General features: G+C 45.4%; 1 protein-coding gene across 4 annotated transcripts in view; it reads right to left on the bottom strand.

The window, feature by feature from the left end:
• The window catches only part of cep85 (centrosomal protein 85), a 132714-nt gene extending 117377 nt beyond the window's left edge, over window positions 1-15337 (bottom strand). For 3 of the 4 annotated variants that reach the window (XR_009508713.1, XM_059954688.1, XM_059954690.1), the window contains exon 1: window positions 15218-15337. The gene's annotated coding sequence lies outside the window, so the exon portion shown is untranslated. Of the gene's footprint in view, window positions 1-14290; window positions 14321-15217 lie in introns of all 4 variants that reach the window. The other variant, XM_059954689.1, reaches the window with a different exon arrangement.
• Between the last annotated feature and the right edge of the window lie 252 nt (window positions 15338-15589).

Genomic DNA, 15589 nt, shown 5'->3' with positions numbered 1-15589 from the left:
CTATAGATGCTGCCTGGCCTGCTGTGTTCCACCAGTATTTTGTGTGTGTTGTACAACTATTTACATAGCATTTACATTGTAATTGGTATTATAAGTAATCTAGAGATGATTTAAAGTATATGGGAGAACATGCGTAGGTTATATGCAAATATTATGCCATTTTATATAAGGGACTTGAGCATCCGCATTATTTGGTATCTGCGGGAGGTCCTGGAACCAATCCCTTGAGGATAAGGACAGCCTTACAAGGACTATTTTACATGATGGGATTGTGTTACTGAGACATGAATGTAAAGAAAAAAAACACTTCTCATTTCTTCAAATCCAGCTGTCTAATTACTACTTCTCAATTTACTTCAGCTTTTGGTCTTATTGTTTTCAGCCATTGCTCTGCATTGGTGGACCATCTGTCCCATCTTTACAAGCCACATTAGCAGTCTTCCACAGAAACTATTTTATTAAACCACTGTAATTTTTCCAAATTCAAACACTTCAGTTCTTGATCATGCACTCTGCCATATCACTCACTGAAATTAAAGGAATATTAAAAACATTTCAACATTTGACTACCCATGGATGTATCAAAGAAAACACATTTCCACTCTTAATATGACTGAGATAAAGATAAACGTAATGTTTAGACATTGCAATAACTGGATTTTAATTAAGATATAACACCAACTCTTGAATTATTATAAAAAGCTTTATAAATTATATATATGAACAGAAAACTTCTGTTGATTTTACAAAATAGATTTTACTTCTTATAGTTGAACTACAGAGAATACTCAACCTTATATTCAATTCTTTTTCCTACAATTACTAATTTATGGTTGCCCTGCACACACACCAAAATTACTTCCAGTCTTTACTCATGTGGCCACCATTTCCACGCTCAGATGGAAGTCATCAGTAGGCAAATTGAAAATGATGGTGATAAGTAGTACCTCTGTCAAGATGAGGAAAATGCTGTGCAGTACAGAAATATGAGTTTCACACTCCCACTTCCATTCCATTGCAAAAACAAAATAATTTCTCAGAATATCTTTAAATGCCCATTAGAAGCTCATCTATTCACTAACGAAATACTAATAAAAATAATAGCCTTCTCTTTCACAAACACACACAAGTATGTTTTCCGTTGTTTGTTCTCATTTCAAATCCCAATAATTGCTCAAATTATTCCCAATTCTGTAGGCCAAAGACACATCCAAAAATGCTAAATGACATTTTATTCCATAACTCTTTAGTTTTCAGAATCTTCAAGTCTCAGAAACAACTCGTACGTATATGGACCATTTATTGGAAAACAAAGAAAAAGGGGAAGAAAATAATTCAATAGAAGATATTCCCAATTCAAAGAGAAAAAGACCATATTGTAGCGGTGTGCTACACGCAGCGCTAAAATTACGACACGGAGTCGGTAACTGCAGTCGAAGGAAAAAACTTTACTCGAAATCTTCAGCCTCACTTTTAAGCCTCCCTCAACCTGCCCCCCATGGCGAAGAGGCTCCAAAGCTCTGTGCTCGCAAACCCCCGTAGGCTATCTAATTGTGAGTCGGTTCGGATGTGCCAGGAAATGGGTCGCCACATAACCCCCCCCCCCCCCCAGAACCGGCGATACACCCCCCAATGTCCACAGTCTGGGCCAGAACCTGCTTGGGAGGTCGGCCTCTGCGCCGAGGTGCCGGAAACTCGGCCGGTTGCGCCAGGTCCACATGGGCCAGTTTGAGGTGGTCCACCGTGAAAACCTCCTCTTTCCCCCCAACGTCCAGCACGAACGTGGACCCGTTGTTCCGGCGCACCATAAACGGCCCCTCGTATGGCTGCTGCAGCGGTGGCCGATGCCCGCCCCTTCGTACAAACACAAACTTACAGTTCTGTAGGTCTTTGGGTACGCAGGTCGGGTGCCGCCCGTGCTGTGAAGTGGGTATGGGGGCCAGTTTACCGAGCTTCTCGCGTAGTCTACCCAGGATTGCTGCGGGATCTTCCTCTTGCCCCCGTGGGGCTGGTAGGAACTCCCCGGGGACGACCAGGGGCGCGCCGTATACTCGGCCGATGAGGCATGCAGGTCATCCTTGGGCACTGTGCGGATGCCGAGTAGGACCCAGGGAAGCTCGTCCGCCCAGTTGGCTCCTCGCAGGCGGGCCATGAGGGCTGACTTCAGGTGACGGTGGAAACGCTCCACTAGCCCGCTCGACTATGGGTGGTAGGCAGTGGTGTGGTGCAGCTGAGTCCCCAAAAGGCTGGCCATAGCTGACCACAGGCTGGAGGTGAACTGGGCGCCTCTGTCGGAGGTAATGTGGGCCGGTACACCAAAGCGAGATATCCAGGTGGCGATCAGGGCTCGGGCGCAAGATTCGGAGGTGGTGTCGGTGAGCGGGACCGCCTCTGGCCATCTTGTGAACCGGTCCACGATAGTCAGGAGGTGCCGCGCTCCGCGCGACACTGGCAGGGGGCCCACGATATCCACATGAATGTGGTCGAAACGCCAGTGGGCGGGACGGAACTGCTGCGGTGGGGCTTTGGTGTGCCACTGCACCTTGGCCGTCTGGCAGTGCATGCACGTTTTGGCCCATTCACTGACCTGTTTGCGGAGTCCGTGCCAAACGAACCTGCTGGAAACCATCCGGACAGTTGTGAATGGAGTCGAAAACGCGGCGCCGCCAGGCTGTCGGGATGACGGGGCGGGGCTGGCCGGTGGCGACATCACAGAGTAGGGTCCTCTCATCCGGGCCCACGGGGAGGTCCTGGAGCTGCAAACCGGAGACTGCGGTTCTGTAACTCGGAATCTCCTCATCCGCCTGCTGCGCCTCTGCCAGTGCCTCAAAGTCTACCCCTTGGGAAAGGGCATGAACGGTAGGGCGAGAGAGTGCATCCGCCACGACATTGTCCTTACCCGAGATGTGCCGGACATCCGTCGTGTATTCAGAGATGTAGGACAGGTGGCGTTGCTGGCGGGACGACCAGGGGTCGGACGCTTTCGTAAACGCAAAGGTAAGCGGTTTGTGGTCCGTGAACGTGGTGGAGGGCCGACCTTCTAGGAAGGACCTGAAATGCCGGATTGCCAGGTACAGCGCCAACAGTTCCCGGTCGAAAGCACTGTATTTGAGCTCGGGTGGTCGCAGGTGTTTGCTGAAAAACGCCAGGGGTTGCCAGCGACCTGCGATGAGTTGCTCCAGCACCCCACCGACTGCCGTGTTAGATGCGTCCACTGTGAGGGCTGTAGGGGCGTCCATTCTGGGATGTACTAGCACTGCGGCGTTCACCAAAGCTTCCTTCGTTTGAACGAAAGCGGCGGCGGACTCCTCATCCCAGGTAATGTCCTTGCTCGGACCCGACATCAGGGCGAACAGGGGGCGCATGATCCGGGCAGCTGAAGGGAGGAAGCGGCGGTAGAAATTGACCATACCTACGAATTCCTGAAGGCCTTTGATCGTGGTGGGTCGGGGAAAGAGGCGGACCGCATCTACCTTAGCGGGCAGAGGGGTTGCCCCGTCTTTAGTAATCCTGTGGCCCAGGAAGTCAATGGTATCGAGTCCAAACTGGCATTTGGCGGGGTTGATTGTAAGACCGTACTCACTCAGTCGGGCGCAGAGTTGACGGAGGTGGGACAGATGCTCCTGACGACTGCTGCTGGCTATGAGGATGTCATCCAAATAGATGAACGCGAAGTCCAGGTCCCGTCCCACCGCGTCCATTAACCGCTGGAACGTCTGTGCGGCGTTCTTCAGGCCGAACGGCATGCGGAGGAACTCGAAAAGGCCAAACGGGGTGATGAGAGCCATTTTGGGGACGTCGTCAGGATGCATCGGGATTTGATGGTACCCTCGGACGAGGTCTACCTTGGAGAAGATCCGTGCGCCGTGCAGGTTTGCTGCAAAGTCCTGAATGTGCGGCACAGGGTAGCGGTCCGGTGTGGTAGCCTCGTTCAGCCTGCGGTAGTCGCCACACGGTCTCCAGCCCCCCGTCGCTTTGGGCACCATGTGCAGGGGGGAGGCCCATGGGCTGTCGGACCGCCGGATGATCCCCAATTCCTCCATCCTCTGGAACTCCTCCTTCGCCAGTCGGAGCTTGTCCGGGGGAAGCTGCCGAGCGCAGGCGTGGAGGGGTGGTCCCTGGGTCGGGATGTGGTGCTGTACGCCGTGCCTGGGCATGGCCGCTGTGAACTGTGGTGCCAGAACTGATGGGAAATCTGCCAGGACCCTGGTGAAGTCGTTGTCGGACAGCGTGATGGAGCCGAGGTGAGGGGCTGGCAACTGGGCTGCACCCAGGGAGAACGTCTGAAAGGTCTCGGCGTGTACCAGTCTCTTCCTGGGCAGGTCGACCAGTAGGCTGTGAGCCCGCAAAAAATCCGCACCCAGAAGCGGTTGGGCTACGGCGGCCAGTGTGAAGTCCCACGTGAACTGGCTGGAGCCGAACTGTAGCTGCACCTGACGGGTGCCATAGGTCCTTACTGTGCTGCCATTCACGGCCCTCAGGGGGGGACCCGGTGCCCTGCTGCGGGTGTCGTAACTTGTCGGAGGTAAAACTCTGATCTCAGCCCCAGTATCGACCAAAAACCGGCGTCCCGACCTTCTATCCCACACATACAGGAGGCTATCCCGATGGCCAGCCGCCGTAGCCATCAGCGGCGGCTGGCCCTGGCGTTTCCCGGGAACTTGCAGGGCGGGCAACAACGGAGGGCTTCTGCGCCCCACCGCTGGTGGTAGAAGCACCAGTGTTCATTGGGCCGGGGGTTGGCAGGCTCTGCGGCCGGGCCTGGACTGGTTTGCTGCCGGGAGCGTGGCTGGGAGATCTGTGCGATGGACGCCCCGCTCACCTTTTTGGCGTTCCACAGCAAGTCCGCCCGGGCTGCCACCTTCCGGGGGTCACTGAAATCCGTGTCGGACAGCAGCAGGCGTATGTCCTCGGGCAGCTGCTCCAGGAATGCCTGCTCAAACATGAGGCAGGGTGTGTGTCCGTCGGCGAGAGACAACATCTCATTCATTAAAGCCGATGGAGGTCTGTCACCCAAGCCATCCAGGTGCAGTAAACGGGCAGCCCGTTCGCGCCGTGAGAGTCCGAAAGTCCTGAGGAGCAGGGCTTTGAATTCTGTGTACTTGCCGTCCGCCGGGGGCGACTGTACGAACTCGGCGACCTGGGCTGCTGTGTCCTGGTCGAGGGAGCTCACCACGTAGTAGTAGCGGGTATCTTCTGAGGTGATCTGGCGAACGTGGAATTGGGCTTCGGCTTGCTGGAACCATAGGTTCGGGCGCTGTGTCCAGAAACCCGGCAGTTTCAACAAAACCGCATGAACAGAGGCGGCGTCGGTCATTTCTGGTCCAAAAATCGTTTGGACCGTCGGGGTCACCAATTGTAGCGGTGTGCTACACGCAGCGCTAAAATTACAACACGGAGTCGGTAACTGCAGTCGAAGGAAAAAACTTTATTCGAAATCTTCAGCCTCACTTTTAAGCCTCCCTCAACTTGCCCCCCATGGCGCAGAGGCTCCAAAGCTCTGTGCTCGCAAACCCCCGTAGGCTATCTAATCGTGAGTCGGTTCGGATGTGCCAGGAAATGGGTCGCCACAATATAACATAGGAGCAGAATTAGGCTATTGGGCCCATTATTTCTTGATAGCTGATTTATTACTTTTCACAACCCCATTCTCCTGCTTTCTCCCCATAACCTTTGACACCTTTAAAAATCAAGAACCTTTCAACCTCAATTTTAAATATTCTCAATCACTTAGCCTCCACAGCATTCTAATTCTAATATTTTCAACTATTGACTCTCTCTCCTGATGGTTTTGGCTTGACATGCCTCCAACATAATGTTTTTGCTATGCACTAATGCAAATCTAAAGGGAGTAAAACTGAACTGGTTTTGGGTCGTCATCAAGATAATTCTGAACCTACTTTCTTCAAAGACAAGTGAAGTGTAAATTATGTACCTACTAGTTTTTGTCAGCTTGATGTGAAATAAAGAACTCCAATGGAATAAAAAATACAATTCTCGGCAGTCCCTAGAGTAGGTTACATGATCAACACAACATCGTGGGTCGAAGGGCCTGTAATGCACTGTAAATTTCTATGTTCTATAAAATTGCATAAGTTGATATTCTAAAATACAAACAGGACATACTGGAGATACTCAGGTCAGGCCACATCTTTGGGAAGAGAATCAGAATTAACATTTCAGATCAAAAACACCAGAACTGGGGTGAATCTCATTGTGGCTGGCTGTTCAGCATTAGGGTGGGAAAAACTTCTCTGAACCCAGGATAAGTTGATCAACAGATGCTTATGTGTCTATCACACCAATCCATCCCTGGAGCTCAATCATGGAAATCCCCCGCATTATTCTGGGAATTTGGCTCCACTGGCACAAGCCAGCTAGAACTGACAGAAGTGCCTCATTTTTTTAAATGGGGATTCCAGTATGGATTCAAGTGGAAGGAAAAATAAAAATTTTATTATTTATTTTAATGTTTTAAAAGAAAGAGGTACAGACGGAGAAAACAGCAGATTGGAAAATACTAATCTATAATTTAAACAAATTCCACAACTAAAAATAGGAAAATTATTAGTGCTAAGCCACATAGATCCCAAAATCTTCCCCACCATGCTGCTCATTGACTTCATAGACTTGCCTATATCTTCTACTCTCCACTCTACATAGGTTAACAAAACTCCATCGATCCCAGATTTAAAATTAATTATTAGGCCAACTGACCCAAAATCAATTTTCATTTTTATTGTAGAAAATGTTAGAAAACCTTAGCAGAACAGAAACCATCTGTGGAAAAGGAAACAGTTAATGTCTCAGGTCATGGAAACTGAAGTATTCTTAGTTTTTATTTCATATTTCCAGCATTTGCAAATAGTTTTCAATTGTTGAAACGTTTTCATTATTTACAACCTCTGCAGATGGAAGTGCTTAATTTCACACCAGAAGTATGACTTTTTTTTAAAAGAGACTATTCTAAGATTGATTGCTCAACCAACAGAAATCATTTCAGTACATCCAGTTTTGCATAACATCTTGAAAATTTCCATCAAATTAACCCTAACCTTTAAATTTCAACAAATACAACTCCAATTTGTATAATCTCTCAATTTAATAAGAGTCCAGGGATTATTTTGCCAAATCTACACATTTCCTTTGATATACCCTTCCTAAATTCTGGACCCCAGGTGTGCTCTAACCAGTTTGCATAAATTAGAAACACTTGTACTTACAGTCTTCAGTGGCAATTATTTTTTAAAACCTAATGGAACAGGTTTGAACATTTTAATCACCTACAAACAACACTGACAGCTTGTTTAACCAAAGGTTGCACCCCCATAAATGCAAAAGTCAGTGAGTGTGGGCAGAGGAAAAACGTGTGGAGAATAAGTATGGATTAGTGTGAATGGGTGGTTGTAGATCTGCACACAGTCAGTGGGCCAAAGAGACTGTTTCTGTGCTATTTTCCATGGCTTTATCAGTTCCAAAAAGATGCAATTATATCATTTTATATAAAGAGATGCATTAATGGCAATATTACTTATCTAGGGACTACTGCCCTCCTAGCTGATGCAACAGGAGCTTGGTACAAACCACTGCCTACTTCTGGCATTCTTGCAGCAATTGGCTTGGTATGGGTTGCCTGTGGGGGCTAGCACTGGCGTGCTGAAGTGAAACAGGTGATTACTCAGTACTTCCACAAGTGCTGGCAATTGTATTGTAGGACCACCAGTTCAGAGAATCTCCATCAACATCCTCTTGTTGGATGTGATGCTGCTGTCTTTCCATTTTTGGTTGGACTTCATAGTTACCTGGAAATTTCTCCATGACAACAAACTCAAACTCTGGGCTAAGGAATAAAAGAGATAGCAAACTCCATCCCATCCCACAGAAGACAAAGAGAGAAACTACAAGATGCAGACTGTCTGCTAACACACAGAGAGGAGCTGTTGGATCACCAGGAGAAAATAAGGCATCACACTCAGATCCCAGCATAGCAATGTGTAGTCGAGCAGATAGGGTTTATCTAAAATAGAAATGAGTAATCATACTAAAGGACTAAGAGCACTACAATGAATAGGTGTCCTGCAGATTAGTGCAAAGCTGGGGGCTTTAAGTTTCTATAGTCTTTTCTTCTAGCTCTTCACCATTTAGAAAGGACTTTGTTCTGTCTGTTTTAGATAAAAAGTAATATCTTTTGGTCTCTTTGCTCAGCTCCAATGGGTAAAATGCTCTTGACTTGTCATGTTACAAGATGTATTATTTATGCTCTGGATTACAGTTGTTCCTTTGCACAGACTGGCTTGAATTATGGCTCTTACCAACTACTCTGGACTTGGACAAGTGTGAAATGCCCACAAACGTTAAACATGCCTATCATATCAGTCAGGTAAATGGTAAGTGTTTTGATTTTCCCCAAAATTTATTGTCAGAATTCTTAAATGCTTAATGTCTCATAAGAAGAGGCCAGCATGGGTAACTAATGTTAATAAGTTATGTAACTTACACACTAATCCATACTAACTTCAGTTATGTAACTTCAGTTAACTTATGTAATAATAACAAGACCACCGCATTCATAACTCGAGAATACAAATTAAATCATTTAACCTAAAAGAACTGCGTTGATGAGCCTTGGCGATTGGGTACAGATGCTTTATGGGGGTAGCTGTGAACTGCATCAGTGAGCCTTGGTGACATTGTGTACTGGTGCTTTATATGGTAGTTTCAAACCGCGTTGGTGAGCCTTAGTGACATTGTGTACTGGTGTTTTATGGAGTAGTTGCGAACCTGAAAAATTTGTCCACATCAAGATTTTTTGTAATGCAAGATCAGGCATTGATACGTGTCCAAAAATACAACTTCAAAAAAAAGTTTATTTCTCCCCCACCAACGCAAGTTGAATGAAAGTGAATTTTATTCTGTATCACAGATTTTCAGGTCATGATATGGGAATACAGCAAGAGCAAATTTCAGTCACTCGAAGAGTCATTACCAAGTTTGGGGGTTCCTAACACTGGTTATTCTGCCTTTTTACTTGGGATTCACAACTAGAAAAGCACAAAATCACAAATTAGAGAGAACACCCTGCATTTACAATCAATCCTGTGATCTAGCCAACAATAAAGCTCCAATTTACTGTATTTAATTCTGTTGTAAACCATCAAGATAAATAATTTAGGAAAGTCAATAGCTGGACTAAAGTTTATTCCTAATTGAAAATTCCAGTCATCAAGTAATACGTTACAACATTATACATGTCTTTTGTGGATTTACAAAGCCACTTCTAATTTGCATAAAATATCATTTAGTATAATAGCATTCTGTGGATTAAGATACATGACTAGATAGAGTCACAGAGCACAAAACAGGCCCTTCAGCCCATCTAACTGTGTCTAACCATTAATCTGCCTAACCTCATCAATCTGCACCCAGACCATAGACCTCCATACCCCTACCATCTATGTACCTACCCAAATTTCTTTTGAAATGCTGAAATCAAATCTGGATTCACCACTCGCTCCACACGCTCACCACCCTGAGTGAAGAAGTTCCCCCTCATTTCCCCATAAACATTTCATCTCTCTCCCTTAACCCATGCCATCTAGTTCTACTCTCACCCAACCCCAGTGAAAAAAGCCTGTTTGCATTGACCCTACCTATACCCTTCATAATTTGGTATACCTCTATCAAATCTCCCCTCGATCTCCTACATTAATCTAGGGAATAAAGTCCTAACCTATTCAACCTTTCCCTATAATTCAGGTCCTCAAGTCCAATTTTCTCTGCACTTTTTCTATCTTATTTACATTTTTCCTGTAGGTAGATGTTGGATAATATATTCAAAATTAGGCATATCCCATCAATACTCAGGGTAAGCATGACGAAGGATTACAATGAATGAAGTTTCTGAGACATAAATATGCAGTTGTAGGAGATTTAAAACACTTATGTCCAATGAAAGTTAATACAATGGGTGCAACACTAAGCAATATAATCTCTAAAATTTAACAGGGAAAACCTTTGGCTGGAACCTAATACAGCCACTGGAGACTCGGAATCCAATCTATACAAGCAGACTAAATGGCACCAACTTGGATGCTCCTCTCACAGAAATATCATTGGGCAAATGCATATTTATGTGTCAGCAGCATCTTACGGGATATAAAAGATGGAACTGCTTAGCAGATGAGATTCAAGAACTGGAATGGGAAAGAGCAAAGGTAGAAGCAAAGAGCGAGAGAAACAAGTGAGCTGCAGTCCCTTACGTGAATGTTGACAGCTGCTGAGATCAAAAACATTGCACTGTAGGTTATTATTTAAAATTTTAATTCCTCTACATAGAAAAAATATTCAGGACCTTTCTTGCAGTAAGGAAAAAGTTGTAGAGTAACCCAATGAGGCCTTTAAAATTAAAAATTTATTTATTTAGATTCTGCGTGGAATGGGCTGTTCCTGTCAAGACTGTTTGTGGTAACTTATTTTTATTCTTTATCCTTCTCTTCTAATACTTATATCTGTGCACTTGTAATACTACTGTGACACTGCAATTTCCTTTGGGATCAATAAGTATTTATCTATCTTCTGGCACTCTGAGACGCACCACACAGCAATTCCCCGATTTAACCGCAGCCTATTCATGGAATAATTTATAATGACCAATTAATCTACCAACCGGTACATCTTTGGATTGTGGGAGGAAACCAGAGCACCTGGAGGAAACTTACGTGGTCATGGGGAGAACGTACAAACGCCTTATAGGCAGCAGTGGGAACTGGACCGGGGTTGCTGGTACTGTAAAGCATTATGTTAACTACTAACCTACCATGTATCATATACATGCAGAGATGCAAAAAAGATTAAAACTAGAGTCCATCATAAAGAATGGTCACTAAAAGCTACAGGAGAAATTCCTTAACTCCAAGTGTGGTGAGAATTCACTATCACAAGAAGTGGCTAAAGCAAATATTAGTCATGCCCTAGCGGGCAAGGCATCAGACTAGTAACCTGAAGGTCACTGGTTCGAGCCTCAGCTGAGGCAGTGTGTTTGTGCAGTTGAGCAAGGCACTTAACACATTGCTCTGCAACGTCACCAGTGCCAAGCTGCATGGGTCCTATTGCTCTTCCCTTGGACAACATCGGTGGTGTGGAGAGGGGAAGGCCTGCAGCTTGGGCAACTGCCGGTCTCCCATACAACCCTGCCCAAGCCTGCGCCCTGGAAACTCCAGGTGCAGATCCACGGTCTCTTGAGACCGATGGATGCCACCACCATTTTAAATACAATCAGACAAGCACAGGAAGACAAAGAGAATAATTACGTGATATGCTGAGCTGAGGGATAATGGTAAAGCCAAGTTAAGCACAAGAGCCAAATTGGACCACAATGGGAAGAACAGCCTGTTTCTGCGTCAGCTTCTATGCTGCAAGTTCCAAACACACTCATCCAAAGCTCCTGATTTAAATACATATGACCCCTGTGATTTTCTGCAACACAATGCCACCCCTACATGTGTGCACCAAGTAATGCATCTTTTTTAAACATTGTATTCACTCACTTTTCCACCCAATGTACACGATGAGGTGAGCTTTATCCAGTATCATAGATTTCTGCGTAATGATTTGGAAATTCTAGATAGAATACTAGATAGCCAATGTCTACATAACTTAAATCAGATGAATACACTGTCAGTCTACAAGCAATAAATATGCCAAAATTAACCCTTGAGGTTCAGTAAATACAATAGTTGAGGGTTAAATCAGGGGAGTAGCTGGGCAATGTGGCTCAAAGGGCCAGAAGGACCTATTTCGCACTCCACCTTAGTAAATAAATTTAAAAATATATCATAATCCCTGGGTACAGCTTGATACACGAAGTGGCAGCATGGTGGATCACAAGCAGAAGTTCCCATCAACTGCAAACATAAAGTAATCTCATGGCAATAAGTGAAATAACAAGAAGGGAACTTGCTTTGATTATCATCTACTGGCCTCCCTCAGTTGTTGAATTGGAACTCCTCTACATTGGACCACACTTGGAAAAAATCACCATTGGTAGTAAGGATACCATGTACTCTGCGAGGATACTTCAATGCCTATAACCAAGGGTGGCTTGGTAGCACCACCAGAGACCAAGACGGCTGGGTCTCAAAGGACAGAGCTGACAGAATGGATCTTCATTTGACCTCCTCACCTATGAGAAAGTATCTGTATTGGTAAACGTGACCATCAGACTGCCCTGTGAGACACACCATCTGCTACACAGTACTAAATGAGATAGACTCAGAACAGAGCTGGCGGATCAAAACTGCACATCTATAACTTGTGAACCTGTGGCTCAGCACTTTCCTCTTTTAACTACTGATACCGAGTTCAGAAATCAACCTGGCTTGATATTAGTGGCTTAGGCAGCCTGTAGAAGGACTTGTCAGCACAAACATCAACACAATACACACCAAACAATGACAGTGTCCCAGGTTAGTGAAGCCAAAAAGCTGGCTGAGTCTCCTACCATCAATATCCTAAGGCCATTCTGATCAGAAACTCGTCCAGACGAGTCACGTACCATGATCACTAGCTCAGGTGTGTTTTACTGCTTCAAATACTAAAGCTTTAATAACACATGGTGTTGCATTTTGTAGAAAATACACTCCTATTTATTAACTTAATTTACATCTTGCCGTACTAATCTTCAAATACTTTTGCTAAGAGTCATAGAAGATGCATGTACCCATAAAGACAAGAAATTCTGGAGATGCTAGAAATCCTGAGCAACACACACAAAACACTTGAGGAGCTCAGCAATTCAGGTAGCATCTCTCTCTGGTTTCCTTCCTCTTTCCCTTTCTTCCATGGTCCAATATCCTGCCCCCCCTCACCTATTATCTGTCAGCTTGTACTCCTTTGCTTCCTCCACCTTCTTATTGTGCCTTCTGCCCCCTTCCTTTCCAATTCTGATGAAGGGTCTTGGCCTGAAACCTCAACTGTTTATTCCCCTCTATAGATGCTGCCTGACTTGCTGAGTCCCTCCAGCATTTTGTGTGTGTTGTGACTCATTAAACTGCATTTTTCAGTTACTAAAACTGAACAGCTTGAAAGAATAGATATGAAAAGTTCTGATTCAAATGGTGTGACAAGTTATTAACGTCTATGTGAAGTAATATCTAATGATTGACCACAGGTTACCCAAAACAATGGGGGCACCACAGTAGCAAAGCAGTTAGCATAACTCAATTACAGCACAAGGTGTCGAAGTTCAGAGTTCAATTCCTACGTCATCTGTATATCCTCCCTATGAAATACGTAGGTTTTCTCCAGGTCCTTCAGTTTCGTCACACAGTCCAAAGGCATAACGGGCAAGTGAATTGCGAATTATCTTGTAACTAAGCTAGGATAAAATTGGGTGGCATAGCTCGTAAGGCCAGAAGGGCCTATTCTGAGCTGTATCTCAATAAATAACACAGCAATATACAAATGCTGCCTACAAACCTAACCCCCCTCTCCACCAATATGTAGAAGACTGCATCTTACAGTCATTTAAATTTAAATAAAAAGTACAATTGTAGTATAAGTTAAGCTACTAGCCTTTTTCCTGACTGCTGCCTGGACACAATACTAGAATGAAATTTCTGAAATAACTTCCTTGAGTAGTGAATCTCCAGCTGTTGTGCTACAAGGAGAACAGACGCAATTTCCACCAGAAGTAGTGTTGTCAACCCAGCACAGCAAAGAACTTTGCTCAGTAGCCTTCTCTAATCACATATTTAAGAGCACAATGTAGGTTCAATCTAGGACTGCATCCTTCTAAAAAAGGCATAAACCAAGGTCAAATCTGCCTTCTCAATTCGATAAAACCAGCATGGACTGAAACGAAACATTGTTATTACTACTAGCTAGGTATTCATTCGTTAATAACAGCAGATATGAATCCTCATGAAATGTACAAAGCTTGTTAAAACCAAACCCAAGTATTACATTGATCTAAAGAGAAATGAATTCTCAGTTCAGCAACAGACGTATGCAATACGACACATGCTTAGGATATATTTAAAATGTTTCCATCCAGGAGAACTTTTATCTAAATTAAGAGAGCTTAGCTTACTGCAGATTTTATATATAACTTTTTAAGTAAAAGATATGAGACAGCACCTTACAGTTGTTTTTACTCAGCTTTCACAAAGTACAAACTGCAATAACCAGAGCGTACTTCATGCTTCAGGGCTTTTAACATTAAAGTACAACAATAAAGAACACTTCATAAAATTGAGAATTATTCATTTAGAGCAATAAATCAAAGACTCACTCTACTGAGTAATCCCAGCGGAGCACTTCACTGAAATAGATACATACAAATTTACATTATTATAACAAACAAACCTAATATAAAACAAGGATGCAGGAATTCCAAAATTTCAAACTGAGTAAAAATACAAAATCACTACAAAACCTCAAATCATCTAAATTACATCAGGTATCTTAATAAATAAATAAACTCAGTTTCTCTTTTCACAGATACTGTCTAACCTTCTGGGGCAGGCTAGGTTGGGAGGGGTGGGGAGGGTTGGAAAAGCCTAGAAGGGGGACAGCAGTCTGGTTGGGGGGGGGGGGGTGGGATGGAAGAGAAATCAAAAGGAAAAGAAGCGATATGGTGTGGGGTGGGGAGAGCAAGTCTTGGGATGGAGGGAGACGGGTAGGGAGTGGGGTGTTAGGGGAGAAAGGCCAGGAGAGGAATGTGGAAGGTGGGCACAGAAAGGATCAGGGACTGGCATTAGGGTGAAAACAGGGTATGGAGTGGGTGGGGAAGTACAGGGTAGAGTTGGGGATGTGTGGAGGACAGGGGGTGGTGTGGGTGGTGGGGTGGGAGTGAGGGAGAGTTGAGGGGAAGGACAGAGGGTGGGGATTGGGGTAAGAGGGGGGGGGGCGGCCAGGGGATGGGGAGTGAGTGTAGGTCAGGGGGTGGGGAGGGGGTGGGGAGAGGGCGGGCAGGGTGGGGAAAAGGGCAGAGGGTGGGAGAATGGGAGCAAGTTAGAGTGGGGAGGCGGGTAGAGGGTGAGAGACGAGGAGTGAGGTAGGGCTGGGGAGGAGGGCAGAGGGCGTAGGTCAGGGGTTAGGGTGGACTTTTACTCTGAGGAACTGCATGTCCCAACCTTTACAGGCCTCGGCTCTCTCAAAAGACAACATTAAACTTCCCGCCACCCACACACCTGGATTCACCTCCACCACTCCTTACCTCCTACAAGGGCCGGTCTGTTATCTCCCAGACCAGCGAAATGTCAGACCAAGCAATGACCCAACAACAGGGACAACTCTCTCCTCAACGCCGGTGCTGAGGAAGCCGTTAGTGTGCGGCGCAGCCAAACCTATCTCCCCGCCCGCTACTCCCATTGGTTAACTGTAGGCTCACACGATGACACTCACGATGGAGCAGTTGTCTATTGAAGAACTGAGCTGTCAATCAGAAACGAAGGGCAGGGCTTTCGCTGATATCATGTTTGGTCGCGCCAAGCACAGATTGCAGTAACGAACACGGGGTCACGATTCAAACAAACTGCCTGAAACCGTAATGCATGAAGTAGATGCGCTTCCAGCTCGGTGTCGTAAT

This window comes from Hypanus sabinus, chromosome 30 (assembly GCF_030144855.1).
Source record: "Hypanus sabinus isolate sHypSab1 chromosome 30, sHypSab1.hap1, whole genome shotgun sequence".
Taxonomy (NCBI): Eukaryota; Metazoa; Chordata; class Chondrichthyes; order Myliobatiformes; family Dasyatidae; genus Hypanus; species Hypanus sabinus.
The sequence above is the reverse complement of the archived record's forward strand: the minus strand, read 5'-3'. Positions and strand labels throughout refer to the sequence as shown.